Raw genomic sequence first — 16,530 nt, 5'->3', positions numbered from 1 at the left:
ACTAGGCCTAGCTCAAAGAAGTAAGTTTCTGAGGAAGGACCTTTGAGGATCCCCTTTCTGTGTCCTGAATCCCCAGTGTGAGCAAGCAGATCCCTGTTCCTGATCCTAACACCATAATGGGCTATGCCCTCAAATCATGAGACAACACAATCTCCCTCCCTAACTTCCTGTCAAGTCTGTGGTCACAGCAGTGAAAGAAAAGGGACATAATCCAAGGCCCTTGTCCAGGAAGGTGTGTGCACTTAAGTCACTTGTGGACTGGAATCTGTGTACCCTCACTGGAACAACGGGCAACCATGGCCAGGTTTACGTGAATGCCGGGCCTTTAATTGTTCAGGAGGGGAAAGGGAAACCACCATTTTGGTACTTTCTGTATGTGCGGGACCCTCCTGTTTTCTCTTTTAATCTTGGGAGATGAGTGTAATCTTCAATTTTACAGATGAGGAAATTAAGGCCTAGGAAAGTAAAACAATGTGCCTAAGATCACAAAGCCGGCCTGGCTGGAAAGCCTTGTTCTTCCCCCACCCCACATTAATGATGCCACGAGGCTGGTCTGAGCCACCTAGAAGCTTACAATCAGACTTAGCCCCTCTCTTGGACATAATCACAAGAAAGCATTTGAACCAATGTAGATGCCAAGCGCAGTGGCCAATGGGTCGTCTGAGTTCTATCAGTTCTTACTCAGGTTAGAATGACTCACCTCTTGTCCCAGACTAAAGAAGTGAGAGGTTGCCTTAAGTTATGATGGACAGCTGATCCTTGGGAGGAAGCTGAGGAGCTTGGGGAACAAGCAGCCTACTCTTGGGCATGAGTGTTCGACTTTCAGAGAACTGATTTCATTTGCTACCCGGCTCTAATACAGAATTGTACAATCCTTTTCTGTGCCCGTGTGGTTTTGGAGACAGAGACACAGACAGAGAGAGAGAAGCAGAAATTAACATTGTAATGTCTCAAGGTCAGATAAAGCTACCTGAAAAATCGTCTCTCGTTTAATGTTTTCACGAATGAAAACCATGTAAATCAGTTTTTGTCCAGTACTTTACAAAACAGCCAGACCGAAGTAGACCTGATTTGATAGAGAGACCTGCAGCTGCTGAATTCGTTCAGCAAGATTTGGGGGGGGGGGGTGGGAAGTAGGTGTCACTAGATCAAAGAAAAGCATCTAGGTTTTGAACACTGAAGAATAAAAAAAAAAATGAATAGGAAAAAAATTCCTAAACAATCTGCTTCACTGGCTGCGTGGTAGTGGTGACAGTCACAGGGTCTCAAAGTCAAGGGCCCACCTAACAGGTGGCATTTGTTGGTTTGACTTTGTTAGAATGGCTCAGTTTGCTTAGGCAAACATAGTAACTGAGCCCAGGCTGTTCTGACAGAGTCCCTTCTGGTGGGATCAGGGAGGGGAATTTTAGTCACTTTCCCACTGGACTCAAATCACCACAAACCCAAACTTCGCTGAGATTTAAACCTAAACCTCACTCGTGGTAACTATTGATGGAGTGTAAACCCAAGAACTCTCTTCAACAACTCATGCCTAGGGCATTAATTGAAGACTGGGCAAGCGCTCAACCGTCACACACGTACAAGAAGGAGCCTGTCTAGGTCTAACATTGACTTTGTCCTCAGACATATAAACTAAAAGAAAGAGCCCTGAAAAACGGAGTCATACGGCTAATGTGGCGTTCCAAGACCAAAAGTTAGGCAGGAGAAAACTGGAATGACTGGAGTAAATTAGGAAGCACTGGGGGGGGGGGGGGTATCATCCCATTTACAAATTAACCTCTAAGTGCTTTGGAGGGCCGTCTCCATGACCCCATTAATAAAACTAAATTGTTTCCAACAGTCAGTCAGTCCTCAAATCACAAGCCTGAGAAAATTCTAAGCAGTTTCTGATAGCCACAACTTGCACAGAGAAGGCAGTGAAGAAACTGTTATAAAACAAAGCACTGTTGTAGCCTGTGGTGTGGGAGATACCGGGAACCTTCGGCTCATCCCTCGCAACTTTGATAGCTCTCGGAGCTGAGCATTGTAACTGTTTTCCAACTCTTGAGATGCTCATACTAGGCTGGAGCTTTTAACCGACAAGCAGACCACCACTTCAGGGTGGAAAATGTCACCTCCCAGGGTTCCCGGGGAGAACCCATTTCCCATCATCAGACAACTTCCCAGAGTTTGGAAAGAGGCACCCCAGCAAAGCTCGGCGTGGGCGCGATGGAGCTGGGCGTCCCTGCTCCTGGTCTCACCAGCCCACAGCCAAGGCCGATGCAGCCAGACTTTTGCATCTGCATTGCCTTTTGCTCTAGGGAAACACGAAGTGGGAAAGGACAGGGTACGCCACACACCACGGGGAAAGTTCCGTCCTGGGAGTTTGAAGAAATGGATTGGAGACCAGAGAACTCCCAAAAAGCCCCCGCTGGCGGCGGCTCCGGGAACCCCCATCCCGCGCCGCGTACCGCACTCACCGCTGTCGCTCGCCCGTGCTGCCGAGCTCCGGAGCCGAGCGTCCCGCCGCTGTCGCATGCCCTCGGGGGAGCGCGACGGGGCGAGCAGGCTCCGGCCAGCCAGCAGCGGAGGACGCGGAGCTGGCAGAGTCGAACGCCTGCTCTCCAGCGTCCGCGGCGACGCTCCGGGAGTCCCGGGCAAATTTGCTAGGGCGAAGGGGTGGAGGTGGAGGACGGCTCGGTCCCGCCCGCCAGCCCGGCCCATGCCTCTGCCAGTTCCCACGGGAGCGCGCCTCCCTTCGGCCAGGCTCGGATCGGCGCCGCAGAGGGCCGGCGGTCCAGGGAGGCGCTCTGCAGGAGCCCATGGGGTGCTAAGGGGCCAGTAGCATCTCGGGGGAGCCTACACAGAGCTATGCCTCAGAAGGATACCCGGACGGTTGCATTGCTCTGAACCTCTCTCTGTCATACCTGTTTGAGGTGGCTGCTGGGAAGGATATACCTAACCACGCACTACCTGTGGGAGGCAGGCTCTCTGCCAGGACTGAACCTGATACCCTAAAGCCTGAACCCCAAAGCTGCCCTAGAGTTCAGGCAATCCCAGAGGCCAAGAACAGTCACCTTTGTGCTACAACAGGAAACCAAGCCCGTTTAAGCTTCTGGTGAGAGTTGTCTTGACTTCCCTCAGTGAATAGTCCTAGATATGCTGTTTCAAAACTTACCCACCTTTGGTAAAGGCCATGGGAAAAAAAAAAAAAAAAAAAAAAAAAAAAGAAAGCTAGTATAAAGGCTTCTCTACCCTAAAATACAAATTCCGTGTCCCAGCATGCTAGAAGGTGGGCCTTCCTGCTAAGGGTAGAAGATACTGTGAACTGAAAAGTCATTCCCAGGCAGCCTTGTACTCTTGGGAAATGTCTAGAGTGTGGGTGTGGGTGTATTTCGCCATCCATCCAATCATGTGCATCCAATGGGACCTTTCTCTGTGCCCTTGATGGCTCCGTTGGTAAAGCGCACAAGCTCCGTTGAGTTTGATCCTCAACCAACACGTAAAGAGCCTTCTGGGCTGCACCCAACCACAAGCCCCATGCAGGAAAGGTGGGAACAGGGCTGTACGTGGGGTTTGCTGGCTAGCCAGTCTAGCCCACGGATGAGCTGTTTCAGAATACCCGGACTGAATCGCATTGCTCTGTTAGAAATCCCATCTGAAAACACCAGGTGAAAAGCAATTGAGGAAGGTATTGGAGGTTAACCTCTGGCTTCCACACCCAGGTGTACACACACACACACACACACACACACACACACACACACACGACTTTTAAGATGAAATTCAAGGATTATCTTCTTTCGGTCCTTGTTGGGTCTTTACCAAATCTTCTTATAAGTAAAACCAAATTAAAATCAGTACCACTTAGTAAAAGCAAATGAAAACTAAACTGCAAAGAGGAAGCTCAACGATGCCCACTGGTTGGAGGGTTATCCAAAACCTCTTAAACAAACACTCACCGGACAGCCTCCTTCTGTTCTTATGTCCCTGGGAAAGCAAGGGGTTACAGCATTGCTTCACAGAGCCAAAGGGGGCTCAGGCTGCAACCTTGAAGGATCTGCGTCCCCCCCATACCCTATATGTCTTCCTGGTGTAATGAGTGCTACAAGGTGAGTTACTAATTAAATAAACGAACAAACAAGAATAACAGCAAATCGCCGTAGGGAGCGGCAACACAAGATCCAAGGATGAGTTTCCTGCCTGGTTTCTGGAAAGAGGCCTGTGCTCCTCCATCCACTCTTGGACCTGCAACCATACAGACAAGAATCCACATGCCCTACACTTTGGGAACAATCTGAACTGAAGCTATGTTGAAATTCCGCTGTCCTGAACTAATTAGCAAAGAGGCTGCCTCTGCCAGCTTGCAGATGTGTGAAAAAAAAAAAAAACGGGAGGGCATCAAGGGAGAGATGTAAGTGGTACCCTCCACGTGGGGGGAGGGAGGCATGAAGCCCCGCCCCCGGGAGAGCTAATGGGAGGCAGAGGGGATCCGTTTCTCTAACGGAGACAGGAAGAAAGGTCTGGAGCGAAGAGGGGGTGCTTTTTTATTGTTCTTACTGTATCACAAGGTTTCTGATGGTGCCCGGCGATCAGTGGTCATGGAGAACTGTAAACTCCCTCAGGAGAAGGGAGAAGCTGAGGTGTGAATATTTTAACCAAGGCTTTAACTTCTCCTTTACAAGATGCACAAAAATGAAATCGAAGATAACAGTTTTGTGTTTAAGTAAGCCCAGAAATGCAGTAATCACATAAGGAGGGTCCGGAGTGGTAAGAAAGCATTGTTTCGCTAACAAGTTTTACATACACGCATGTATAAAATAATAAGGGAATACTGTCTACGTAAGAGGGCACTGGAACATGTTAAGGAACTTAACGACATCGCGCTGTTTGACTGGATGACGTAACATTTGAGAGTTACCCTACAGTCACCACCACTCCAGCCACCCATGAAGATTTCAACATATATGTAAACATTTCATGCTATAAACACAGGTATCAAAGGAAAACTCTAGTGAAAAACTGTTCAAATATATTTTCATCCTTCAACCAATGGACCAGAATACAGACATAGAAATCACCTTTTCTAGAACAGATAATGAAGAGAATATATTTATCACTTTATATGTTTTTAATTTAAAAAGCAGAATACAGAACTATATAATCAATCTTGTTCACTTTTATCATGCGATTTTTGTATGAATGAGTACTGTAAATCAATGTCCTATTTGTGTGAACTGATCTTATTCAGAGATGGGATTACAGGTGTGTGTTACTTCTTAAATACCTGTACACACACACACACACACACACACACACAGATGTTTCCTGAAGGTTATACTCTAATCAGCAGCTATCAAGCACCCTCATGAGACCATGGGACCGGACCTTGTGGACCATGGGATAAGCCCTGGTGGAATGAAGGAAGGAACTCAGGAGATCCGTGGGACTCACCAGCCTGCATGAGATCTGCCTGAGACCCTCCTCTCCCTAAGGTATGTATATATGGCTGGGGGAGGGGTTTCCTGTGGTGCAGCTGCCCTTCCTAGTAAAGCTGCCTTTAGCCATGCTTGTTCCTGTAACCCTAATAAACCCATCGGTTCCTCGAGCTGCAATCCGTTCTTGCTCTCTCTAGATGAATATAGATAATTTTTTTTCTTTTTTCTCTCTAATAGAACCTAAGCAAGAGTGTTGAACTCCATAAGAAGATAATCACTCCTTTTCAAAGAGACACAATTAAAGAGAGAAAACCGGAGCATAGACAACGTGTCAGGGCAGAACCACAAACTTTAAAGAAACAATGGATTAAAGGAGAAATAGTCAGATGAAGAAGGGATGACTTGTGGCATTTTAAATTGTTCATGAAACAAGGCCCTAAGCTGAGCTTCTGTGTTATGTGATGCTTCACAGGAATGCCCCTGGAGTATTAACGTAAGCATTCTACCATGTAACCCCAAAGGAAAGATCCTTTACAGATTGATCGACTGTGGCAGTCCTTGGACAATAAATGATAATGCACTTCCATCAAGGGAAGCAAGCTTCCTGCTTCGCAGATTCACTCAGGCCAGCCCCATGCAATCCGCTGCCACAGAGGGAAGCTTGCCTCAGGGATTCGCTCCTGATGGGCCCATGCAGGCTTTGTCTTGGCCACCTCCTCAGCACGTCCCAATGGGATGAGCTCCCATCTGTGGTTCCCTTTGATTGGCTGTCTTTTGCTGCTCTAGGTCTCTTCAGCCCACCCAGCCAAAAGAAAACACGAAAAGCAACAAGCAGCAATTGAACAACAAATCGTGGAAAGAAAAAAAGCAGAAAGAACAAACATTTCTACCCACAGCTGCTGAGTTACAGGGAGATTGCCCCCGATTCCAGAAGGGGGAAAATTTTAAATAAACAAGATCTGTGGTTTGCAAAATCGAATTCTCCGGAGCTTCAAAGGACTTTAATCCGTGACAGACAGAAGTGAAGGTCAAACCACCTTCCCTAGAACTGAGACAGTTTCCTTCTCTGGGGAAGAGAATTGGGATGTGGGGAAGAAACACAAAAATCAGTTATGAAACCTTATGGGCATGGGACCGCTAATACCTTGCTGCTAAATATCTCAGAGACTGGCAACCCCACCCCTGTTAAGTTTGAGAACATAAGAGTCACATGGTGGGCTGTGTTTGAACATATCCTCTGAGCACTGCTTTCAAGCTTCCCCATTTGACCCACTGGGCATGAAGGGGGTGGAGGTGAAGCCCGCTAACCTGCTCAGTTTATTCCCTTCCCTTAACCCAACAGCAGGTACATCAGCTCCTGCCTAACTCCAGGAATGAAGAGAGCACAGAACCCATGGGGCTTAGAACTGAGTTCTTGACTTCTTCATTGACCAAGATTTAGAAGCCATCACAGCACAGCCGTGTACCTTCCACTTAGACGAATAGCTGTGCCCTGCCTTCCAACAGTGTCTAAATGAACGTTCCAGGGGTGCCATGCAGCACACTCTGGGGCACACTCTGGCTGTGTGTTTCACCACTCAGCAAGTACTACAAGAACTGGCAACAGGGCAAACTGGACCCAGGAGAGACCTGCCCAATGCCTTGGCTTTCTGTGGGTCTCCAGAGTGATGGGAAATAGCACTTAAGACAGTTGTCTGGGGCCAATAAAGACCCTGGAAAGGACCAGCTTTGGTTGCAATGGGAACAGGAACCGGAGCCAAAGACTAGGAGGAGGAATGGAGCCCCAGAAGAGTGAAGGGGACGCACCCTTCATAACCCACCTGCTGCTTGCTAACATCCAGACACTACAAAGTCACATCGGCGCTTGAATGGCACCAACTGGAGAAATACATATGAGAGAGATTCTAGGTGCACCATAAATGTGGTGTCACGCTTGCCTGCCTGTGATTTCAGCCTAAGAAGTGTCTGCATCACACCAGGAAACTTTGAGAAAGAATGGTGTGGTCTGACATCTACAAGCTAGAAAAGCAAAGCCATGTCTGAACAGTAACCCACACCTAGAGCTATGAGCTATCTTCTCCCAAACCCCCTGCTCAAGCTATGACTGGATATTTGCCTTGCCTGAGGCAGTCAACAAGAACCTGATACTAGCAACACTTTCAGCTGTGCAAATATTTATCCTGGTAAACCTAAAAAAGAAAAAGGAAATACTTGTAAATAAACCCTGCTAGAGTTTTCTGCGTTCTATGTACTCAATGTTTTCCCTTGTTTTGCAACAGAAAGTTGTAACATGATCCTGGCATTCTTGTCTTGGGTTGATTTTTTTTTTTTCAGTTGCAGCTGATGGCTCCTGGCCAAATTAATATATAATATTCTTATATAATTTGATTAATAGCACAGCAGACAGACATGAATGTGCTATAGGAACAATCCTAGCTGTCTTTCTTTGGTTCATTTGAATCAGAAGACAGCAGCTAAGCAGTGAACAGTGTTCTACCACTTGGAGGAGCGCAGTGGTTAGGGCTTCCAAGAAGCAAACTGAAGCAGGTTTGAAGAAAACATTGCTGCAGGGTCCTTCTTCAGGACCAAGTGACTCAAGAGGAGGCAACTGCAGGAGGCCAGAGTGTATGGAGAGGGTGAGCAGCTCACTACAGATGAGTCCTCGGAGGGCGACTGCAGATGGTTTGAGTCTGGGTTGAGGTGAGTGAATGATGAGAAGTCAAGCAGAGCATTGTAGAGAGAAAGACACAGGAACTGAATGTCTGGGACCAACTAGATCAAAACGCATAGTATGAACCTTTCTTCCCTTCCCTAAGTTCCTCCAGGCATGTTCAAACTATAGTCTCAGGCCATGTGACCAACACAAACCGGTAGGTAATCTCACCCATAACATCATGAAACCTTTGCTCTTATCTTTCAATTGCATGGCCCTTGAACATGAACTGTATAGAAAACAATGTCGCGTCATGACATCCAAGAGTTAGATACAGAGTCAGGCAAGAAAAGGAATCTCCAAACTTCCAGCTGTCTCTCTGACTTGTTAAACTTCCTAGCTGGGAAAACACTGGAATGAGATAAATTTTAAGGTTGAGTAAAATTTTGGAATGTCATGATCACAATAGGCAGCACAATACAGTTCCAAAATAAGACAGATCATTTGTCTAAAACTAACCACCAGATGCCTGATTGCCTAGTGATGATTAGAACATGAGTAAGGGACTGTCATGTTTTCACTGGATAAGGCAGTGGATTTTAGAGAGTCACTTGAGATTTACTTTATCTTTTGTTCATATCATAGTGAGGTCACCTTGTTTAAGAAGTTGACATCTTAGGGAAAAGGAAGGAGGGTATTATGAAAAAAAAAAAAAACAGAAGAAGTGAAGATCTGACTTGTTGAACAACATAGCAAAACACTTGAGTTTTAAAAATAGCTAGAGATAAACTTAAAGACCTGGAGGGTGTGTCTAGGGGAATTCATTACACATCAGCAGAGAAAGGGAGATGTCGAGAGATGGATAAATATGAGAAGACTTCGTGCTTGTGTTTGCAGTCAGTCATACGATGTAGCTTAGATAGAAAGCTAAAGGGAAAAATGTCTTCGAGAAGTCATGATTAAGAATTTTTCCAAACTGGAACAGAGATGGATTTCCAGATTCAAGAGGTTTAACTAGTTCAAGCAATCACACTGAGCAAACACATCCACACTCACAAATTGAAGTTTTAGAGATGAACAAACAAAATTAGCAATTAATGAGAAAAGACAGATTAGTTGAGCCAACCACAGACTTCTCAGCAGCAATGGAGACCAGGAGAAAATGAAGCATCATTCCCGCAGTGTTGAAGAGAAATACTAAGCAAGCCAGAATTTAATTTCTACCCAAAGAAATGTTGCAAGCTGAGGCTTATGTTTTCTCATTGAGGACAAAAACCTCAATTTAAAAAAAATGTAAAGAAAGGAAGGAAATGAATCCCAAAAGAAGAAGTGGTCTACAGAAAGCGTTTTCGTTGAGGTAAGTGGTCACTGGATGGATGGGTGGATGTGAGTCCACACTGTCTGCAGCCGATGATAAACCAAAAGGATAATGGAGGAAGGGAAAAAACAACTAAAACATTAGACAAGAAGAGTGTGTAATGGAGAGTCAGTAAGGAGAGCGGCCTGGCCTAAGAGTCCAAGGTCTTCTGTGCTTGAAGAACTCATTAACTTTAGGGTTTTCAAAGTCAAGTAAAACAATTACTGGTTGAGTGGGGGCTAAAAGAAATGACACAGGAATACAAACACAACCAAACCAAACACTCACATCTACACACACACACATCTACACACACACACAGAAACACACACACACAAGTATATACATGCACACACCTGCACACACATGCACCCATATGCACTGGCATACACATGAATAGTAACACATACACACTTGCACACACACAAATGAATAAATAAGTAGATAGCACACAAAACACAAAGTCCAGCTCCAGGTTGTTTCAATGAGACATACTCAAATTACAATAAGAAAATTAACATTAAGCAAATGTTAATCAAAGAAAGTTCATGTAGCTGATACCAAACAAAAGAGACCATACAGCAAAAGGTGCTATTTGAAATGAAGAAAATTGCTATGTTTGTGAAGGAATTAATCGTTCTGAGAGTGGGTCTGCTGAAAAGCAACATTGCCTATAAAACCATTATTTCCCAACCTGCTTCTCACCATTTAAGAAAGTATTCCTATCCCACCTCTCAAGGAATCAGTTCTAAAACTAAGCCCAGCCTTTTGCTCTCTCCCGTTAATGAACGAGGGTACCTAGCAGGTGTAAAGTCGCTTATCTTTAAGCAATGCCAGGACAAATGACTCCTGTTCAGCCTCGTATTGTTTCGTTCACGACACAGGATAAAAAAAGAAGCAGCCGAAGGAATTTAGATTAGGGTGGGGGCTTGCTCTCTGCAGGCTGAGGGCGTTGATTCCCGTGTATGAACAATGATAGTAAACGTTAAATATTATACAAAACAAATCTGGATTTCAAGCATACCAGAAGATAGTCTGAGGAGCTGAAAGCCTCGCCCTTGCCTTCAGACACGTCTTTTACATTCACATCTGTTCTGTTAACACTCTTCCCACTTCCTGTCTGTGGATGAGGAGATCCCCCACATGTGGGATAGAGGTGACACATACTCTACCCAGGACAATGTTGTCGGGAGGCTAAAACTAAATAATGCACAGGAAAGCTCTCTAAGAGCCTTTGCGTGTCGTGTGAGTGTGAGATACTGTGTACATTGTTGTGCTCCCGTGACGGACTGTCACTATTAACAACCACTATGAAATCTCAGTTATCTGGTATCAAGTGTCTTGTAGAACTTTTAAGAGCAAGACTGCTAACATCTATGTATTCAAATAAAAGCAAACAATGCCTACGTGCAATGTTCTCTCCGCTCCCTTTTCTACCACTGGATGTGCCCACAAGCCTAGAGCCACAGAGGAGGAAAATAGCCTGGCTGCTTGGTGTAAATAAATGTTTAAATATTCTTCCTCCATGTTCCCTGATCCCTGGCAGGGTTGGGGTGGGGTGACTGAGGCTGAGCGTTCTTGGCCCCTTAGTCTCAATCTGGCCACCTGTAAGTTTCTGCATTGACTTCTGCCTGCTAGAAGGAGGAGGAGATAGAAGTAGGGAAACAAGAGAAAGAGGGAGATGAGGAGGAAGAAGAAGAAGAGAGGGAAGAGGAAGCAGAAGCGGAAGAGAAGGAGAAAAAAAGACAGGGAAGAAAGGGAAGAAGAGGAAGGGAAAAGAGGAAGGGTGAGAAGAAGAGGAAGAAGGAAGAGGAAAAGAAAGGGAAGAAGAAGAGGAAGAAGGGAAAAAGAGAAAGAAGAAGAAGAAAAGGAGGAGGAAGTGGAAGTTGTTTTTCTGACCAAGATTGTTCATTCATTGGAACATAGGTTACTTACCAGTAGCCACACCCTTAAAAAAGAATGGACTGTCCTCCCCTGGTAGCTGTCACAGTGATTGCTCCTTTAGTAAGGGGTGGCTCCTTCAGAGCTCCTCTTCCATTCACTCTGGAAACTTGCCTGGCTTCCTCTTGGGCAGGTAGCCACAGATGCTGTGAGGGCATGGCTGTGATGGTGCCATGCTATATTTATAAAATATCGGTTCACAGCACATTCCCCAGCTCTCTGAGCCTTCACCAAGGCACGTGATCCAATATCATTTAGACAATTTTTAAAAATGAACATGAAATTGGGATGGAGGTGTGTTGTAAGAAAGATCTGGGACAATTAGAGATGTTATTGGGAGTAGATATGATCACATTTCATTGTGTACATGTATGAAATCTCAAAGAATAAATTTAATTTTTTTAGCAATGGATTTTTATAATTCTGGTAAACGTGATCCCATTGACTTTGCCTTGTCTTGTTGCATTTCATCCTTAAATTTTTTATAGGTGGTCCTGAATTCTTGTGGTAGACTTCATGAATCTGAACAACTGAAAATGAATGAATGATTTGATTGCTTTTTTAAACAAGATACAAATTGCAATGCTAACCCAATCATTAGCCTGTTGCCCTAGAGAAATTAATGAGAGTCTGTCTAACCTGGCTGGACCCTGACCTCAATTTAAGAAAACTGATCATATAATGTGAGCTGAGCCCTGTCTACCTATGACCAGAGACCACTGAGGGAAACTTAACCTCATGCCAATCAGATGATAGAAAGGAACATCACAACAAAGAGATGTAGCATTGGATGGTCACCTTGGGAAGGACATCGATGTGTTTCAGTGACTCTTGCCCAAGCCTCATAGCCTCAAGCTAATCACAAGCAAACATCAACAGGTAGAGAATAAAGTGCCATACATGTGAACCAACAACCAGTCATTACATCTCTCTGTAATGAAAAATAAAAAATAAATAAGAAGGAGACCAAAGAACTAGTAGGTAGTGACCCTGAGGTGAAATTTGAGCTTAAGGGGAAAAGAAAGTTGTACAGAGAAGCACTGGAGCAATCAGTAACACTGGGTTGTAGATTTGGCATGACAAAAGCAAGTGTCAGCGTTCAGGACCCTGAACCTGAGCACTGCAGTTTGATGAGCTTAGGCAAGACACACAGTGTGGAGCATTAATCCATTCCCTTGTAGGAATGGCACACATATCAAGTGCCTTTCAGTCCAGACACCCTTATTTCAGTATGTTCGGGAAGGTAAATTTTCCAAATCGGAGAGGTCCTGTGGAACAGGTCTTCTAAAGAAGCATTCACTATGACGCATGGACAGGAACTGACGACATCAGAGATGGAGCACTGTTAAGACTCATTGTAATGCTGGTTGGTCTCCTGGCTCACAGCCAGTGGCAAGAAAGAGAAACTGAGTCCAGTTCTTCTGGGTGGAGCAACAATCTTTTCACTCTCATTTAGTGACTCACTGCTGTTCATACTAGGAACATCGTCCTAGAGGATGTAAATTTTTCTAAGTTTTTTACTAGCGTATGCCAATCATCCATAACAGTGGGGTTGGGAATGGAGTTTTCATACGTGTATACAATATATTTTGATCGTATTCACCCTCCATTATCTTCTCCCAACTCCCACTTATCTGCCCAATTAATTATCCTTCACTTCCTCAAACCCTCCTCCAGATTCTTCTTGTTATTGTTTTTCTATGAAACAACAACAACAACAACAAAAAAGTATATGGATAACTTCTCAGTCGCTAAACCATTGAAGAAAATGTCTGTGTCTCCTCTCCCAAAACCATCAGCTGGCATGAATTTTCAGGGAGGGAAGGGCTTTGTGCCATCTTCTGCCCCTCCTCCCAGCAGCAACGTTGTTTCTGTGGTAAGGAGAAAATTCTAATTGTGTGCATTCTGGCTTTTGATTAGTCAGAACTGACAGGTTGACTTATTTTGAAGGGTTGGGAGATAGGGTTCGTCTATCGACGTGATATCTAAACCATATTAGGGAGTAGATCCTGGGCTGGTAAGGACGCTATGTGGGTCAGAGATGGTTCTCTGCTTCCCACAATGCTTGTGCCAAATCAACCTCACTTCTTCAAGTCTTATCTCAGTTTGCCTGACATGTCACTTTTGGACAGCCATTGACCTCAGAACACTGAATCTCCAGATGGGCTGCTTGAGTCTTACCCAGCTCCAGCAGTGACCCCTGTGTGACCCTGAACACACTTTGCCTGGCCTCTCTGTCCTCTCCATCTTATTATCTGCATCCTACAGATAAGGATTCCAAGATTGGGAGGCATCTCCCTGACATATCTAAACCACCAAGCACCTGAGCCTTAGGCTGGGAGCTTTTAAGGGCCCTTTGACTCCCCCACAAAAGAAATGATCTGCTACCCATCAGCACCAGCAGGATCTGAGCTCAAAGCCTTAACAAGTTGTTGTTCGAAAATAAGTCTTACCTACCACAATGAAGCATCTCCCCACATAGGAATAAAGCAGAAAGAGGAGGAAGACGGTTTTGGGTATTAGAACCCTCAGATTTGAAAACACCCTTTCTTACCTGCTCAGTAGTCTGGCTCCAGTAAAATTTTGCTAGGTGAGTGTGTGCATGGGTAGGTCAGAGGTCAACATGCAGTGTCTACCTGTTGTTGGACGGTCTCTCACTGAGCCTTGAGCTTACCAATTGGCTAGAGCATCTGGCCAAGGAGATCCGGTATCTGCCTGTCTCCGCTGCTGACACACGCCACCACCACCAGCACTGTGACTATAGATACACTGTTGCCATCCCTGACTTTGGACATTTTGATATTTCTTGTGCTCGGAAGGTCAAATAGCAATAAAACATGTAGGTGGTAGTGAGTCACAATCTAAAACTATATGCTGCCTGAGCCTATGTGAGCATGGAGGCCCACGTCTGTCATCCCAGCACTTAGAGTCTGAGTCAGGAAGATGGCTGTGAGTTTGAGACCAGTCTGAGCTATGAAATGAGCTCCAAGCCAACCTGAGCTACAGAATATACCCTGTCTCAAACAATGAAATAAACTAAAACCAAAAGGCTTACTCCCGCCCCTCTTCAGGAGCCTTACGAGGCATATGAATGAGAGACAGTAGCCACTGTCTGCCCCAGCCAGGCTGGGTAAACCAGAAGCAAGGAGTGCTGACACAACAGAAACATTACAATGTTTCCATTACTTCCCCTGTTACACTTTTAAAGCATTCCCCCCCCCCCCCCACTCCCAATTCTGCCAAGGTTTTGTTGCTCTGCTTTGCTTTACACAGTCTGCTTTGTCTGGTTGGTTTTGTTTTGTTTTGGATATATTTTATTTACATTTCAAATGTTATCCTGTTATCCCCTTTTCCAGTTTCCCCACCATAAACCCCCTATTCCATCACCCCTCCCCCCTGCTTCTATGCGGATGCTCCCCCACCCAGGCACTCACTCCCTCCCCCTTCACCACCCTGATATTCCCCTACAGGGGTGCATCGACCCTTGGCAGGACCAAGGGCTTCTCTTCCTACTGATGCCCACCAAGGCCATCCTCTGCTACATGTGCATCTGGAGCCATGGGTCTGTCCATGTGTGCTCATTGGATGGTAGTTTAGTCCCTGGGAGCTCTGGTGGTTGGTACTATTGTTCCTATGGGGTTGCAAACCCCTCAGCTCTGTCTGGTTTCTAAAGCCGTCTCCTGTAATCTTGAACCCAGGAATTCCTTTATGGTTCCCAGGGTCACATCCGTGTTCATCCGTGTTCATCCTCATCTCTCTCTGTCCTCTTTTTCCCCCCTCACGTTACACGCTCTGTGTCCCATCCGGAATATCTGTGGCTAAAAGGTTCTAAGTGCAGGGTCACTGAACGCCCGGGGCCTCCTTGTTATGCAGCTCCTATCACTAGCTCAGGCCACTTCCAGGCCAGGTCGCTGTCATCTTAGCTGACTTCCGTGAAATGGACCCTATTACTCCTGGGGGAGAAAAGGAATCAAAATGTGTATCTTTGGGGTTTGTCCTATGTAGTTCCTTCATTATGTGTGTTCATGTGGATGCGTGAACATGTATGAACTACCCATAGCATACACGTGCCTGTTCATATGCATATGTGCCTACATGCTCATTCATACCTGTGCATGCCAGAGGTTGACATGGTGTCTTCTTTTGCTGAAGCTGGATCTCAGTGGCTTGGCTGGGCTGGCTGGCCAGACACTCCGGGGGTTGTCTCCACATTCATGGTGCTGGGATCACAGGTGTACCACTGAACTTTTGATGTGCATGCTGAAGACATGAACTCAGTCCTGCAGGGCAGGCGGGAGTGTCTCACCCGCCTCTGGTTGCTTCATTTTTAATGCAGGAAGTAAATGTGGTTCCTTTGTCTCATTCAAGTGTGGACATGTTGACAAAGTATCTTGCCTAAAATACTCTGTATCAAGGCCTCCTTAAAGGCCTAAAGAAAAGGATAAGGGAGGGGTAAGAATGGCACCATTCCCCCACACCCCAACACCCCTTATCAGCCTGAGGCCCCATCTCCCTCTGTTTATCTTTTCCATTTATTCGCTCAAGTGAAGGAATCGGCACAGACCCACCCACTCCTTCATTTACCCGTCCCTCGGATGCCTTAAAAGCTTTTCCAGGAACTTGACCTTCAAAAAAAAAAAAAAAAAAAAAAAGATATAGGGGGAAGTCTGTCGCTTAGGCTGGCAGGACTGAGAGCAGGGGGACCGCAGTAAGGGAAGATGATGGAGGATGTGGATGTTAGACCCAGTGACACTCCATGGGCTGATTTCCTTCTCCCAGCAGGTATCAATCAATTGCAAATAGCTTCTTGGTTAGCGGTGGGATCCCACATTTACTTCCCCTTCTCCTTGCTGGAATTTGGTCTGATTTAAAACCAGTGCAGGTTCTGTGCTTGTGGTCACTGCCTCTGGCAGTCCCTGTATCGGTCCTTTTGTATCTGGAAAAATGCTGTTTTCTTGGAGTCACCCCCTACCTCCAGCTATGAACCCTCAGTCCCTCCCCTCCCTTTCCCCACAGCTCCTACACCAGCCCCAGGGAGTCATTGTCATAGACAGGTCTCCCTCAAGCACACACCATCAGATAAGAGTCTTTGCAGTCTCAAAGTTCCATGGTGGTCGCATGGAGTGAGTGGGGGTCTGGAGGGTAAGGAAGGGACCAGTACA

Source organism: Micromys minutus, assembly GCF_963924665.1.
Source record: "Micromys minutus genome assembly, chromosome: 4".
Lineage (NCBI taxonomy): Eukaryota > Metazoa > Chordata > Mammalia > Rodentia > Muridae > Micromys > Micromys minutus.
The sequence above is the reverse complement of the archived record's forward strand: the minus strand, read 5'-3'. Positions refer to the sequence as shown.